Source organism: Capricornis sumatraensis, chromosome 1 (genome assembly GCF_032405125.1).
Source record: "Capricornis sumatraensis isolate serow.1 chromosome 1, serow.2, whole genome shotgun sequence".
Taxonomy (NCBI): domain Eukaryota; kingdom Metazoa; phylum Chordata; class Mammalia; order Artiodactyla; family Bovidae; genus Capricornis; species Capricornis sumatraensis.
The window spans coordinates 65,867,131-65,880,869 of NC_091069.1; the positions used below are offsets into that span (position 1 = coordinate 65,867,131).

Here is a 13,739-nt window from a genome sequence, read left to right on the forward strand (position 1 = left end):
GTATAATTTGACTGTGATTACTATATTATAAAAAGTTTCACTTTACAAAGCAAGTTGTGTTTACATAAAACACAGTTACCTAAACATTTAAAAGCATCTCCTTGCTCTACATTAACTACAAATTCTATTCATTTCCAAGACACTGTTGAAATTGTCAGCAATCATGCCATTCTTATGTGTATTTCCCCTTGAGGGGTCCACAGTTGTTGTCTGTTTCTGTGATGTCATGAAGCATGTTGCTGTTGTTGTTTAGTCGCTCAGTCATGTTCAACTCTTTGTGACCCCATGGACTGCAGCAAGCCAGGCCTCCCTGTCCCATTTCCCAGAGTTTTCCCAAATTCATGTTCACTGCATCATTTGATGCCATCCAATCATCTCATCCTCTGTAGCCCTCTTCTGCCTTCAATCTTTCCCAGCATCAAGGACTTTTCCAATGAGATGGCTGTTCCCATTAGGTGTAACTCCGAAGTATTGGAGTTTCAACTTTAGCATCAGTCCTTTCAATGGGTATGCAGGGTTGATTTCCTTTAAGAATGACTGGTTTGATCTCCTTGCTGTCCAAGGGACTCTCAAGAGTCTTCAGCAACACCACAGTTCAAAAGCATCAATTATTTGGTGCTCTGCCGATACGGTTCATCTCTCACAACTGCACATAACTACTGGAAAGACCATAGCCTTGACTATATGGAGCTTTGCTGGAGCTTTGTTGGCAAAGTAACATCTTTGCTTTTTAACACACTGTCTAGGGCCCTTGTAACTCAGCTGGTAAAGAATCTTCCTGGGAGACCTGGCTTCAATCCCTGGGTTGGGAAGATCCCCTGGAGAAGGGAAAGGCTACTCACTCCAGTATTCTGGCCTGGAGAATTCCATGGACTGTATAGTTTGTGGGGTTGCAAAGAGTCGTACACAACTGAGCAACTGTCACTCACTAGGTTTGTCACAGCATTCCAGCCAAGAAGTAATCATCTAATTTCATGGCTGTGCAGCACATGGCATTTTAGTTCCCCAACCAGTGATTGAACTAGGGGTGTTACAGTGAAAATGCCAAGTCCTAACCACTGGACCACTAGGAAATTTCCAGTTCACAGTTTAACAGCCCCTAAACCATGGTGGCTCAGGCAGTAAAGAATCCACCTGCAATGCGGGAGACCTGGGTTCAATCCCTGGGTTGTGAAGATCCCCTGGAGGAGGGCATGGCAACCCATTCCAGTATTCCTGCCTGGGGAATCTCCATGGACAGAGGAGCCTGGGGGGATACAATCCATGGGGTCGCAAAGAGTCAGACACAACTGAGCACAGCACAGCAGATACAGGCATACCTCTTAATCCAGCCAGTTTATACAGTTCAATGAGTTAACTCAGAATTCAGAAATGCCACTTTCCCATATTAACTAGTAAATAAAACCATATTCAGCCCTTAACAGGTTCTCAGAGTCTCAGTACTGGGAAATAAGCTTTATAAAAGATTAATTTTAAATATGGATACCATGGCTTTCAAATTATATTATGATGTTTTTCTTCAATAATTTCCCACTCATCATCACCCTCCAATGACTCCAATAGTCTATATTCATATACCTGTCATTTGGAAAGTACTTTGAAATAAGAATTTTTATATGGAGCTAATCTGATTCAAATCAGACATCTTATTATAATACATACATGTACAGAAATTTTAATTATAGGAACACTATTAAATATCAGATAAGAAAGCTAGAAATACATTTGATTACTTAAATAATTTTAAAGTAATAAATTGAAGTATAGTAAAACTTGGTAGTATTAACACATTACAGATTGTTAGATGGAAATAAAATTTGGAGCTGACTTTACTTGACAAATCATTCTGAAAGGATTCCAAAACAGAAAGTTTGCAGAAATGATCTATGAATAGCAGATACATGCAACCTGTTAAATCTTTAAAACAATATATCCATATGATAATTACACTGAGATAAAATGCCAATGAAAGTGTCTATTTTAAAAATAATTCTATTAATATAAAACTCATAAAATATTAATTCTAAAAGTTAAAATACCTAAAATCATAGCAACAATTTTCAAAGTCTTATTGCCCAACTGAAGAAATATAGCAGAAACTCACTAGGAAGAAAGAAAATAACATGCACGTTATTGTACGCTTTAAGTGACTATAAACACTACCATGTTATTTAATCTGCAGCATAATCCTATACATGCAATATCAAAATATTTTAAAGTAGCCTTGCCAGCTGTACCATCTAGCAATATTATGGTATCATCAAGTTAAGATCATTTAATGCTACTCTGGAAATAATAAAATACAGAGGAATGTTACCAGGACTATATACGTTCAACAAAGGAAATGCTCTCTCTAAATGGTAACCAGATAGGTTCACATACCATGTAAAATTCTTATAAACACAAATTCACACTCCATCTTATAAGTAACTGTGATGGATAAATGGATTATGTTAGAATCCCCTCTAACAAACAGTGAACAAGCAGCTTTAATGAAGCTTATGACCCTATCCTATAGATATCCTAGAGAATCTGAAAGCAAGCATTTTGCCAGCAGACACAGGTCAGGTGCTACAATTCCTGCTCTCATATCATTAAATTGTTTTTCTAAATTTGAACTTTTTAACTTCTTTAGCTATACAACAGCAAGCAACACGTTGAAAACAGTTTAAGAAACATCACCTTTGGTAATAAGTATTAAGCACTTGGAAAACACGTTTTCAGAGAATTACAGCCTTTTACAGCAAGAAGAAACTTTTGAGTTCACTTAGCCAGAGCTCCACGTTTTACAGAGAAAAAAGCCAAAATCCACACAGGTGAAATAATTTTCTGAAAGCTGCAATTCAAAGTGTTAGACCTGGGACCAGAACCTGGTCTCCTGACTTTCGGTCCAACACAAATCTCAGTAATCAAACAAGTGTTTATAAAAATTGCAACTTTCCTATGGTATATTGATCACTCCAGATGTTGACATGAAGAATTGTTCCCCTGTACCAATGAGGGCCATCCCCTTCGATTTAGTAGGAACTCTGGGGCAGAAACACATGGGGCATGGTGAGGTCAAAGAGCTGAATAATCAAGTACCACTTAGTCCTGGTACTAAGTCAGAGGTATCAGCCTCCTGTCCTAAGAAGTCAATGAAGTATTTCTTGAAGGGTTATTAATAAAGGAACACTAACCAAGGTGCTATAAGGAATTCAAAAAAAGGAAGAGAAGTATACCTTCCTAAACATAAACCTCAAGCCTCCTCATTATTCTTGTTCAGAATATAAGACAAAACAAGACAAGTGAGATTTTACTTTAACATTTGCTCATTTAAAATACACATTAGAAGATAAAGGAAATTAGAAATGGACATCAGTGCAGAAGAATCATTAAGAAAGTCTTCAGGTAAGAGCTGGGATGTAAGCTTTGCCTGAAAAGAATAATGTGCTTTTGATGGCCTTCCACACATGAGGAGCACATCAGCACCAATGAAATAAAAAGATGGGCACAAACCATCATTTAAGCTAAAATGCTTCAACTTCCTTTGCTAGTGATGCTGGGAGATGCAGCCAAATGAATAGTTCAGTTCAGTTCGGTTCACTTCAGTCACTCAGTCACGTCCGACTCTGTGATGTCATGAATTGTAGCACGGCAGGCCTCCCTGTCCATCACCAACTCCTGGAGTTTGCCCAAACCGATGTCTATCGAGTTGGTGATGCCATCCAGCCATCTCATCCTCTGTCGTCCCCTTCTCCTCCTGTCCCCAGTCCCTCCCAGCATCAGGGTCTTTTCCAATGAGTCAACTCTTTGCATGAGATGGCCAAAGTATTGCAGTTTCAGCTTCAGCATCAGTCCTTCCAATGAACATCCAGGACTGATCTCCTTTAGCATGGACTGGTTGGATTCATTGGCAAAACCACTACTCAGTATCATTTCTCGTAATACTATTTTAAAGAATTTTTAAATCAAACCAGTATATTTGATTTCCATTTCTTCTACAAAGAACAATAGGGAAGCCCAATATTAGCACTAAAGAATGAAAAACAAAGATTCTTTCATATCTTGTCTAAAATATTTTAAAATATCTTATTAAAATAGAGATGATGTAAAGAAGCACCTAAAAATCCTCTATTTTTTTAAAATGAGAGTTTTCCATAGATAAAGTTGGTGGGTTTTTTTTTGTTGTTTTCAATAAAAACACTGAAAATCATGAAAGAAGGGTAAGGGTGTACACTTCGAGAATCTTAAAACTTCTAAATCTGGACAGTGTCAGATGAATTATCAAAAAATAGAGGCTATTAAAATGCAGGGAAAGTAATGAGAAGAATCAAAATAATTTACAATAGGCCTTTAGACTTTCAATGGGACTATTTTTTAAAAAAAACATTATTTTTGAGAAACTTTCCCCAAGAAACCAAACAAAATAAAAACATCCCAGAACATCAGTTGTGCCCCCAACTAGCTATCTGGGACATGACTTTTGATTATTATCCTTGTCAGAATCTTACCATTTCACCTTAACTAAGAAGGCTGCTATTTTTATGCAAAATTTCTTTGACTCTACTTTCCAGTTTTACCTCAATCCTTATAACCCTTTTACTTTGACAAAGGCTGTATAAATGTCAACTTTTCTTGCCTTTTCTTCATGTCAAATCATTCAACATCTTCCCTCTCTAATTTTGAATTTTTTCTCACTTATTTTTTTTCCCAATAAATAGCTTACTACTTAAGTTCCTTTCTCCATTGTTTTAATTAAAAACATAAACACACAGAGAACTAATATTTAAAACTATAAACCAAGAAAACTTTCTGGAAACAAAAAGCTTAATTAATGTATCAAAAGGGCCCATAAAGTAACTGGGAAAACCAATACACAGAGATCTACTCTAAAACATATCCTGGTAAAATGATTTAATTCAGTTCAGTCGCTCAGTCGTGTCCAACACTTTGTGACCCCATGGACTGCAGCATGCCAGGCCTCCCTGTCTATCACCAACTCCTGGAGTCCACCCAAATCCATGTCCATTGTGTCGGTGATGCCATCCAACAATCTCATCCTCTGTCATTCCCCTTCTTCTCCTGCCCTCAATCTTTCCCAGCATCAGAAAGTGAAAGTGAAGTTGCTCAGTCATGTCTGACTCTTTGCGACGCCATGGACTGTAGCCCACCAGGCTCCTCAGTCCATGGGATTTTCCAGGCATGGATACTGGAGAGGGTAGCCTTTCCCTTCTCCAGAGGATCTTCCCAACCCAGGGATTGAACCTAAGTCTTCCACATTGCAGGTGGATTCTTTACCAGCTAAGCCACAAGAGAAGCCCACTTATGGCAAAGTGGGAATAAAATGGCTGGATTTACACTCCCAGTGTAGGCAGGATAAATAAAATAACAACTGAAAAACAAACCTGCTACTAGGGGACCTCTCTCATGGTCCAGCGGTCGAGAATCCACCTCCCTATGCATGATGCGTGTTTGATCCATGGTCGGGAAACTAAGATCCCACATGCTGGAGGGCAGCTGAGCCCCCATGTCACAACTACTGAAACCTGTGCGACCTAGAACCTGTGCTCCACAAGAGAAGCTACTGCAGTGAAAAACCCACACACCGCAACTAAAGAGTAGCCTACAGGCAGCAGCTTCTGCTTCTGTTAGGTCCCTACCATTTCTGCCCTTTAGTGAGCCCATCTTTGCATGAAATGTTCCCTTGGTAGCTCTAATTTTCTTGAAGAGATCTAGGGTCTTTCCCATTCTGTTGTTTTCCTCTATTTCTTTTCATTGATCGCTGAGGAAGGCTTTCTTCTCTCTCCTTGCTATTCTTTGGAACTCTGCATTCAAATGGGTATATCTTTCGTTTTCTTCTTTGCTTTTCGCTTCTCTTCTTTTCACCGCTATTTGTAAGGCTTCCTCAGACAGCCATTTTGCTTTTTTGCATTTCTTTTTCTTGGGGATGGTCATGATTCCTGTCTCCTGTACAATATCATGAACCTCCATCCATAGTTCATCAGGCACTCTATCAGATCTAGTCACTTAAATCTATTTTTCACTTCCACTGTATAGTCATAAGGGATTTGATTTAGGTCATACTTGAATGGTCTAGTGGTTTTCTCCACTTTCTCCAAATTAGTATGAATATCAATAACCTCAGATATGCAGATCTACCACACACTTATGGCAGAAAATGAAGAAGAACTAAAGGGCCTCTTGATGAAAGTCAAAGAGGAGAGTGAAAAAGTTGGCTTAAAGCTCACCATTCAGAAAACTAAGATCATGGCATCTGGTCCCATCACTTCATGGAAAATAGATGGGAAAACAGTGGAAACAGTGGCTGACTTTATTTTTCTGGGCTCCAAAATCACTGCAGATGGTGATTGCAGCCATGAAATTAAAAGACGCTCACTCCTTAAAAGGAAAGTTATGACCAACCTAGATAGCATATTCAAAAGCAGAGACATTACTTGGTCAACAAAGGTCCATCTGGTCAAGGCTATGGTTTCTCCAGTGGTCATGTACGGATGTGAAAGTTGGACTATAAAGAAAGCTGAGTGCTGAAGAATTGATGCTTTTGAACTGTGGTTCTGGAGAAGACTCTTGAGAGTCCCTTGGACTGCAAGGAGATCCAACTAGTCCATCCTAAAGGAGATCAGTCCTGGGTATTCATTGGAAGGACTGATGTTGAAGCTGAAACTCCAATATTTTGACCACCTGATGCGAAGAGCTGACTCATATGAAAAGACCCTGATGCTGGGAAAGATTGAGGGCAGGAGAAGGGGACAACAGAAGATGAGATGGTGGGATAGCATCACCGACTCAATGGACATGGGTTTGGGTGGACTCTGGGAGTTGGTGATGGACATGGAGGCCTGGTGTGCTGCGGTTCATGGGGTAGCAGAGTCGGACTTGACTGAGCGAGTGAACTGAAATGAACTGATAGGCAGCAGCAAAGACCTAGCATCACCAAAAATAAGTAAATAACCTACTATAACCTAAATAAACTTCAATATAACCACACGTCTACTATAATGGCTTAAAAAAATTTTTACAACTAATGAAGCCCAAATGGTGGCATGTAACAGAACAGCTGGAATTATCTAAATTGCCTTTGGGAATATATTATGGTATAATCACTCTGGAAAACAATGTGGCTACTTCTTTTAAAGTCATACATACACATTCACATGGGGCTTCCCAGGTGACACTGGTGATAAAGAACCCAACTGCCAATGCAGGAGACTCAAGAGGCACAGGTTTGATCCCTGGGTTGGGAAGATCCCCTGGAGGAGGGCGTGGCAATCCACTCCAGTATCCTTGCCTGGAGAATCCCATGAACAGAAGAGCCTGCTGGGCTATGTTCCATAGGGTCACAAAGAGTTGGATACCACTGAAGCAATTTAGCACACATACACGTTCACATAACCTGAGAATTCCATGCCTAGTTATTTACCCAGAAGTTAAAATATATAACCTATACAAAAACCTGTACGTAAGTGTTTCTATACCTTCATTCATAATTGTCAAAAACTGGAAACAATACAAATATCTATCCAGAAGTAAACAGGAAAGAAACTGCAATAGTTTTCAGTGGACTACTACCTATCATTAAAGAGGAATGAACTACTAACAAACTATAGCATGGATCAACCTCAGAAATATGCTAAGTAAAGGAAACCAGACACAGAGAGTAAAAACCTGTAAGTCCATTTATATGGCATCGCTAAAAATGTAAAAAAAAAAAAAAAGGCAGAAATCATTGCCTCGGTGAGAGAAGGGGACTGACTGAGGATGATAGAAATGCTCTATGTCTTGTGGTGCTGGTTATACAATTTACATGTGTAAATACACATCACACTATACATTTAAGAAGATGATTTTATTGTTTGTAAATTATATTTCAATAAATCTAACCTTAAAAAAGCAGGCACACTTTTAAAGGCTTTTAATATATATTTCCAAACTGCACTTCCATTAACTTGATTTCATCTCCTACTCTCATTTAATTTACATTCCCACTGGCATTCTACAAGTGCCTGTACCCTCATCAGCCTGAATGTCATCAGACCATTATTTTAGACTTTTCCTATTTGCTAAGTTCTTTTGAAATGTTGCCTCATTGTTTTGATTTGTACATCTCTTAGTTGTTAGTGATGGGGAACTTTTTTCATCTATTTCTCAAATAGTTCTATTTCTTCTATGTTGTTCATTCTTTTCAATCATTGTTTTAAGAAACTGTTGTTTTTTATTTTATTAATTTTTTAAGAACTTGCTATAGATCCTAAAGTTTATCTGTCATAAATACTTCTCAGCTTTTCATTTGCCTTTCCTTTTCCAACTTTTTAAAATATACAGACACCTTAAAATTTGAAATTTCTCCATATTTTCTAAGATTTTAGGGGTATTTTTACTAAGAAATTTCTCTCTTCACATACAGTTCAGTTAAACACCCAGCTAAATGCTATTTTTTTTAATACGCTCCATTTTTTAACTTTTTAAATCTCTGCTGATGCACTGGCTGTTAGCGACATTTGGCTTATAAATTTAAATCAATTAAAATTAAGCTTCCTCCCTAGGTTTCTTCTAGATGCACAGTGTCAGGTCTTCCATTTAAGTCTTTGAACAATTTTGAGCTTATTCTTGTAATATGGTATAAAAATCCAAGTCTACTCTTTTGCATGTATATATCCCATTTTTCCACCACCATTTATTGATGAAACTATCGTTGCCCCATTGAATATTCCTGGCACCCTTGCCAAAGATTAACTGATCATATCTGCATTACTCTCAGTTCTGTTCTTTTGCACTGCATCTGCTTTTATCCCAACAGTATACTGCTTTGATTACTAGAGCACAGCAATATAGTTTGAATCATGAAGTATAATGCCTCCAGATTTGTTCTTTCTCCAGAGTGCTTTGGCTTTTCAGGGTCTTTTTTGCCTCCATATACATTTGAGGACTTGGTTTTTATTTCTGTGAAAAATATCACTGGACCTTTGGGAAGGACTGCACTGAATCTGTAGACTGCTTTGGGTTCAGTTCAGTTCAGTTCAGTTGCTCAGTTGTGTCAAACTCTTTGCGACCCCATGAACTGCAGCACGCCAGGCCTCCATGTTCATCACCAACTCCCGGAGTTCACCCAAACTCATGTGCATGCTTTGGGTAGTACAGACATCTTAACAATGTTAATTCTTCCAATCCATGAGCACTGGTTTTAGCAATGATTTTTCACAACTGAAACCAAAGGCATAGGTAACAAAACCAAAAATATACAAGTAGGGCCACATCAAATGAAAATGATCCCTCAGAGCCAAGGAAATCATCAACAAAATGAAAAGGCAACCGATGGGATGGGAGAGAATACCTGCAAACCACATATCTGCTAAGGGTTAACATCCAAAATATACAAGAACCCATAAAACTCACTTGCAAGGCAAAATAACCCAATTAAAACACAGACAAGGGAACCTAGAGAGACAGTTTTTCCAAAGAAGACATACAAATGGCCAATAAGTGTATGAAAAAATGCTCAACATTATTAATTATCAGGGAAATGAAAAATCAAAACCATAATGAGACATCACCTCATACCTGTTAGAAGGCTATTAGAGACAGCAAATGTTAGTGAGGGTTTGGAGAAAAGGGAGCCCCTGTACAACTGTTGGTGGGAATGTAAACTGGTACAGTCATTACAGAAAACAGTATGTGTGTGCATGCATGCGTGCTCAGTCATCTCTGATTCTTGCAACCCCATGGACTGCAGCCTACCAGGCTCCTTTGTCCATGGAATTTCCCAGGAAAGAATATTGGAGTGGATTGCCATTTCCTACTCCAAGAGATCTTCTTGACCCAGGATCAAACCTGCATCTCTTGAGTCTCCTGCATTAGCAGGTGGATTCTTTACCCACAGTGCCACCTGGGAAGCACAGAAAACAGTATGGAGTGTCTTCAGAAAAAAAAACTCAAACATTAAAAACTGAATTACTATATGATCCAGCAAACTACTTCTGGATATATAGCCAAAGGAAATGAAATCATTGTCTTGAAGAAATACCTGTATTCCCCTGTTATTGCAGCATTATTAAAAGTAGCCAAGACATATAAATAACCTTAGTGTCTACTGATGGATAAATAGATAAAGAAAATGTGCTAAATATATGCACAATCAGTCATAAAAAAGATAGAAATACACCACTTGCAACAACATGGATGAACCCAGAGGACATAACGCTAAGTGAAACAAGGCAAGACACACTGAAAGACAATACTGCATGATCTCACTAACGTGAAATATACAAAAAGTAACTTATAGAACCAGAGTGTAGAACAGTAGTACCAGGGGCTGTGGGGGAGGGAGCTGGAAGAAATGGAGAGATATTGGTCAAAGAGTACAAACTTTTAGTTAGAAGATGAGTTAGGTTCTGGGGATCTAATGCCCAACATGGTGACTACTTCAAATCTGCTAAAAGAGTACATCTCATGTGTTCTCACCATAAAACAAAACAAAAAGCAACTATGTGAAGTGATCGGTGTGTTAATTTGATTAATCATTTCACAGTACATACATATAATAAATCATCACTTTGCATACCTTAAAAAATTCATGTTGTGCAACTTAAACATATGCAATTTTTGTCAATTAAACCTCAATAAAGCTGGGGAATACCAGACCACCTGACCTGCCTCTTGAGAAACCAATATGCACGTCAGGAAGCAACAGTTAGAACTGGACATGGAACAACAGACTGGTTCCAAATAGGAAAAGGAGTACATCAAAGCTGTATACTGTCACCCTATTGATTTAACTTATATGCAGAGTACATCATGAGAAATGCTGGGTTGGAGGAAGCACAAGCTGGAATTAAGATTGCCGGGAGAAATATCAATGACCTCAGATATGCAGATGACACCACCCTTATGGCAGAAAGTGAAGAGGAACTAAAAAGTCTCTTGATGAAAGTAAAAGAGGAGAGTGAAAAAGTTGGCTTAAGCTCAACATTCAGAAAACTAAGATCATGGCATCGGGTCTCATCACTTCATGGCAAATAGATGGGAAACAGTGGAAACAGTGGCTGACTTTATTTTGGGGGGCTCCAAAATCACCGCAGATGGTAATTGCAACCATGAAATTAAAAGACGCTTACTCCTTGGAACGAAAGTTATGACCAACCTAGATAGCATATTCAAAAGCAGAGACATTACTTTGCCAACAAAGGTCCATCTAGTCAAGGCTATGGTTTTTCCAGTGGTCATGTATGGATGTGAGAGTTGGACTGTGAAGAAAGCTGAGTGCCAAAGAATTGGTGCTTCTGAACTGTGGTTCTGGAGAAGACTCTTGAGAGTCCCTTGGACTGCAAGGAGATCCAACGAGTCCATTCTAAAGGAGATCAGTCCTGGGTGTTCATTGGAAGGACTGATGCTGGAAAAGACCCTAATGCTGGGAGGGATTGGAGACAGGAGGAGAAGGGGACGACCAAGGATGAGATGGCAGGATGGTATCACCGACTCGATGGACATGAGTTTGAATAAACTCCAGGAGTTGGTGATGGACAGGGAGGCCTGGCACGCTGCAATTCATGGGGTCGCAGAATCAGACACAGCTGAGCGACTGAACTGAACTGAACTGACTGAAAGCTGGGGAACAAATAAGATGAAAAATATCACTAATTAGAATTAAGGTAAATTTTAAATTCAGTTCTTCAGTCACACTAGTTACACTATTTCAGAATATTTTTAGAGCAGTTTCAAATCCAATTTTACTAAATTTATAGCAAGGTAGGTAAAACTGAGCAGCAAGTTACAGTAAGTTCTCACAAAGCATTCTTCCCTCTTCCCAAATACAGCCTTCCTCACTATCAACATTCCACACCACAGTATCACATCCATTACAATGGATGAATCTACAATGATGCAACATTATCACTAAAAGTCTATAATTTACATTAGGGTTCACTTTTGGTGGGAATATGCTATGAGTTTTGACAAATGTAAAATGACATCTATCCATGATTGTTTTGCTTCCGTAAAGTCCTCTGTACTCCACCTGTTCATCCCTCCCTTCCCTCTAACTCTTGGCAATCACTGACCTTTTTGGTGTCTTCATAGATTTGCCTTTTCCAAAAGTTAAATAATTTGAATTACACGGATTTTCAGTTAGTAATACACATGTAAGCTTCCTTCATGTCTTTTCATGCCTTAACTGCTCATTTCTTTTTAACGCCAAGTAATACTGAATTGTCTAGATGAACTAGTTTATTTATCTATTAAAGGACATCTTGGTTGCTTCAAGTTTTGGCAACTATGACTAAAGCTGCTATAAACATCTCATGTAGGTATTTGTGTGGATATAAGTTTTCAACTTCTTTGTGTAAATACCAATGAATTCAACTGCCAGATCATATGTTATAACATGTTCAGTTTTGTAAGACACTGCCCAGTTGTCTTCCACGGTGGCCATCCCACCAGCAGTGAATGAGAGTTCCTCCTGCCCCACGTCCTCATCAGCACTGACATTGTACTACCCACATTTCAAGTGCTTAATAGCCCATGTGGCTAATGGCTACCACACTGAACAGTAACATATAGGATATTTCCATCTTCACAGAAAGTTAATATTGGGAAAGTAGCTCTATTAAAAACTTAATTTATACAGCGGAAGAGGAACCAAGGTGACAGCTTTTATTTTTCTCTGAATAAACCCATCCCTTCTCTCATTTAATTTCGTTAGTTCTTTGTTTAGACTTGCTCAGAAGTTCAAATCCTTACCCAGCTACTATGTGACCATTAACAAATTATTTAAGACCCCCCACCAAGTAGATGAAGCACAAGCTGGAATCAAGATTGCTGGAAGAAATATCAATAACCTCAGATATGCAGATAATACCACACTTATGACAGAAAGTGAAGAACTAAAGAGCCTCTTGATGAAAGTGAAAGAGAACAGTGAAAAAGTTGGCTTAAAGCTCAACATTCAGAAAACGAAGATCATGGCATCTGGTCCCATCAATTCATAGCAAATAGATGGGGAAACAATGGAAACACTGACAAACTTTATTTTCTTGGGCTCCAAAATCACTGACAATGGTGACTGCAGCCATGAAACTAAAAGACGCTTTCTCCTTGGAAGAAAAGCTATGCAGCCTAGTTGGCATATTAAAAAGCAAAGACATTACTTTGTGAACACAGGTCCATCTAGTCAAAGATACGGTTTTTCTAGTAGTCATGTACAGATGTGAGAGTTGGACTATAAGAAAGCTGAGCTCTGAAGAACTGATACTTTTGAACTGTGGTGTTGGAGAAGACACTTGAGAGTCTCTCGGACTGCAAAAAGATCAAACCAGTCAATCCTAAAGGAAATTAGTCCTGAATATTCATTGGAAGGACTGATGCTAAAGCTGAAACTCCAATCCTTTGGCCACCTGATGCGAAAACTGACTCACTGGAAAAGACCCTGATACTGGGAGGGATTGAGGACAGGAGAAGGGGACGACAGAGGATGAGATGGTTGGATGGCATCACCGACTTGATGGACATGAGCTTGAGTAAGCTCTGGGAATTGGTGATGGACAGGGAAGCCTGGTGTGCTGCAGTCCATCAGGTCACATAGAGTTGGAGACGACTGAGTGACTGAACTGAACTGAACCAAATCTCAGTTTCCTCATATTATTTCAAAAAGTGAAAGTTGTTCAGTTGTGTCTGACTCTTTGCAACCCCACTGACTAGCCTGCCAGGCTCCTCTGTCAATGGACTTCTCCAGGCAAGAATACTGG

At 38.9% G+C, this 13,739-nt stretch overlaps 1 protein-coding gene across 5 annotated transcripts in view; it reads right to left on the reverse strand.

The window, feature by feature from the left end:
- VRK2 (VRK serine/threonine kinase 2) overlaps positions 1 to 13,739 on the reverse strand; it is a 99,627-nt gene that overhangs the window by 50,586 nt on the left and 35,302 nt on the right. The gene's annotated exons all lie outside the window — the stretch shown is intronic.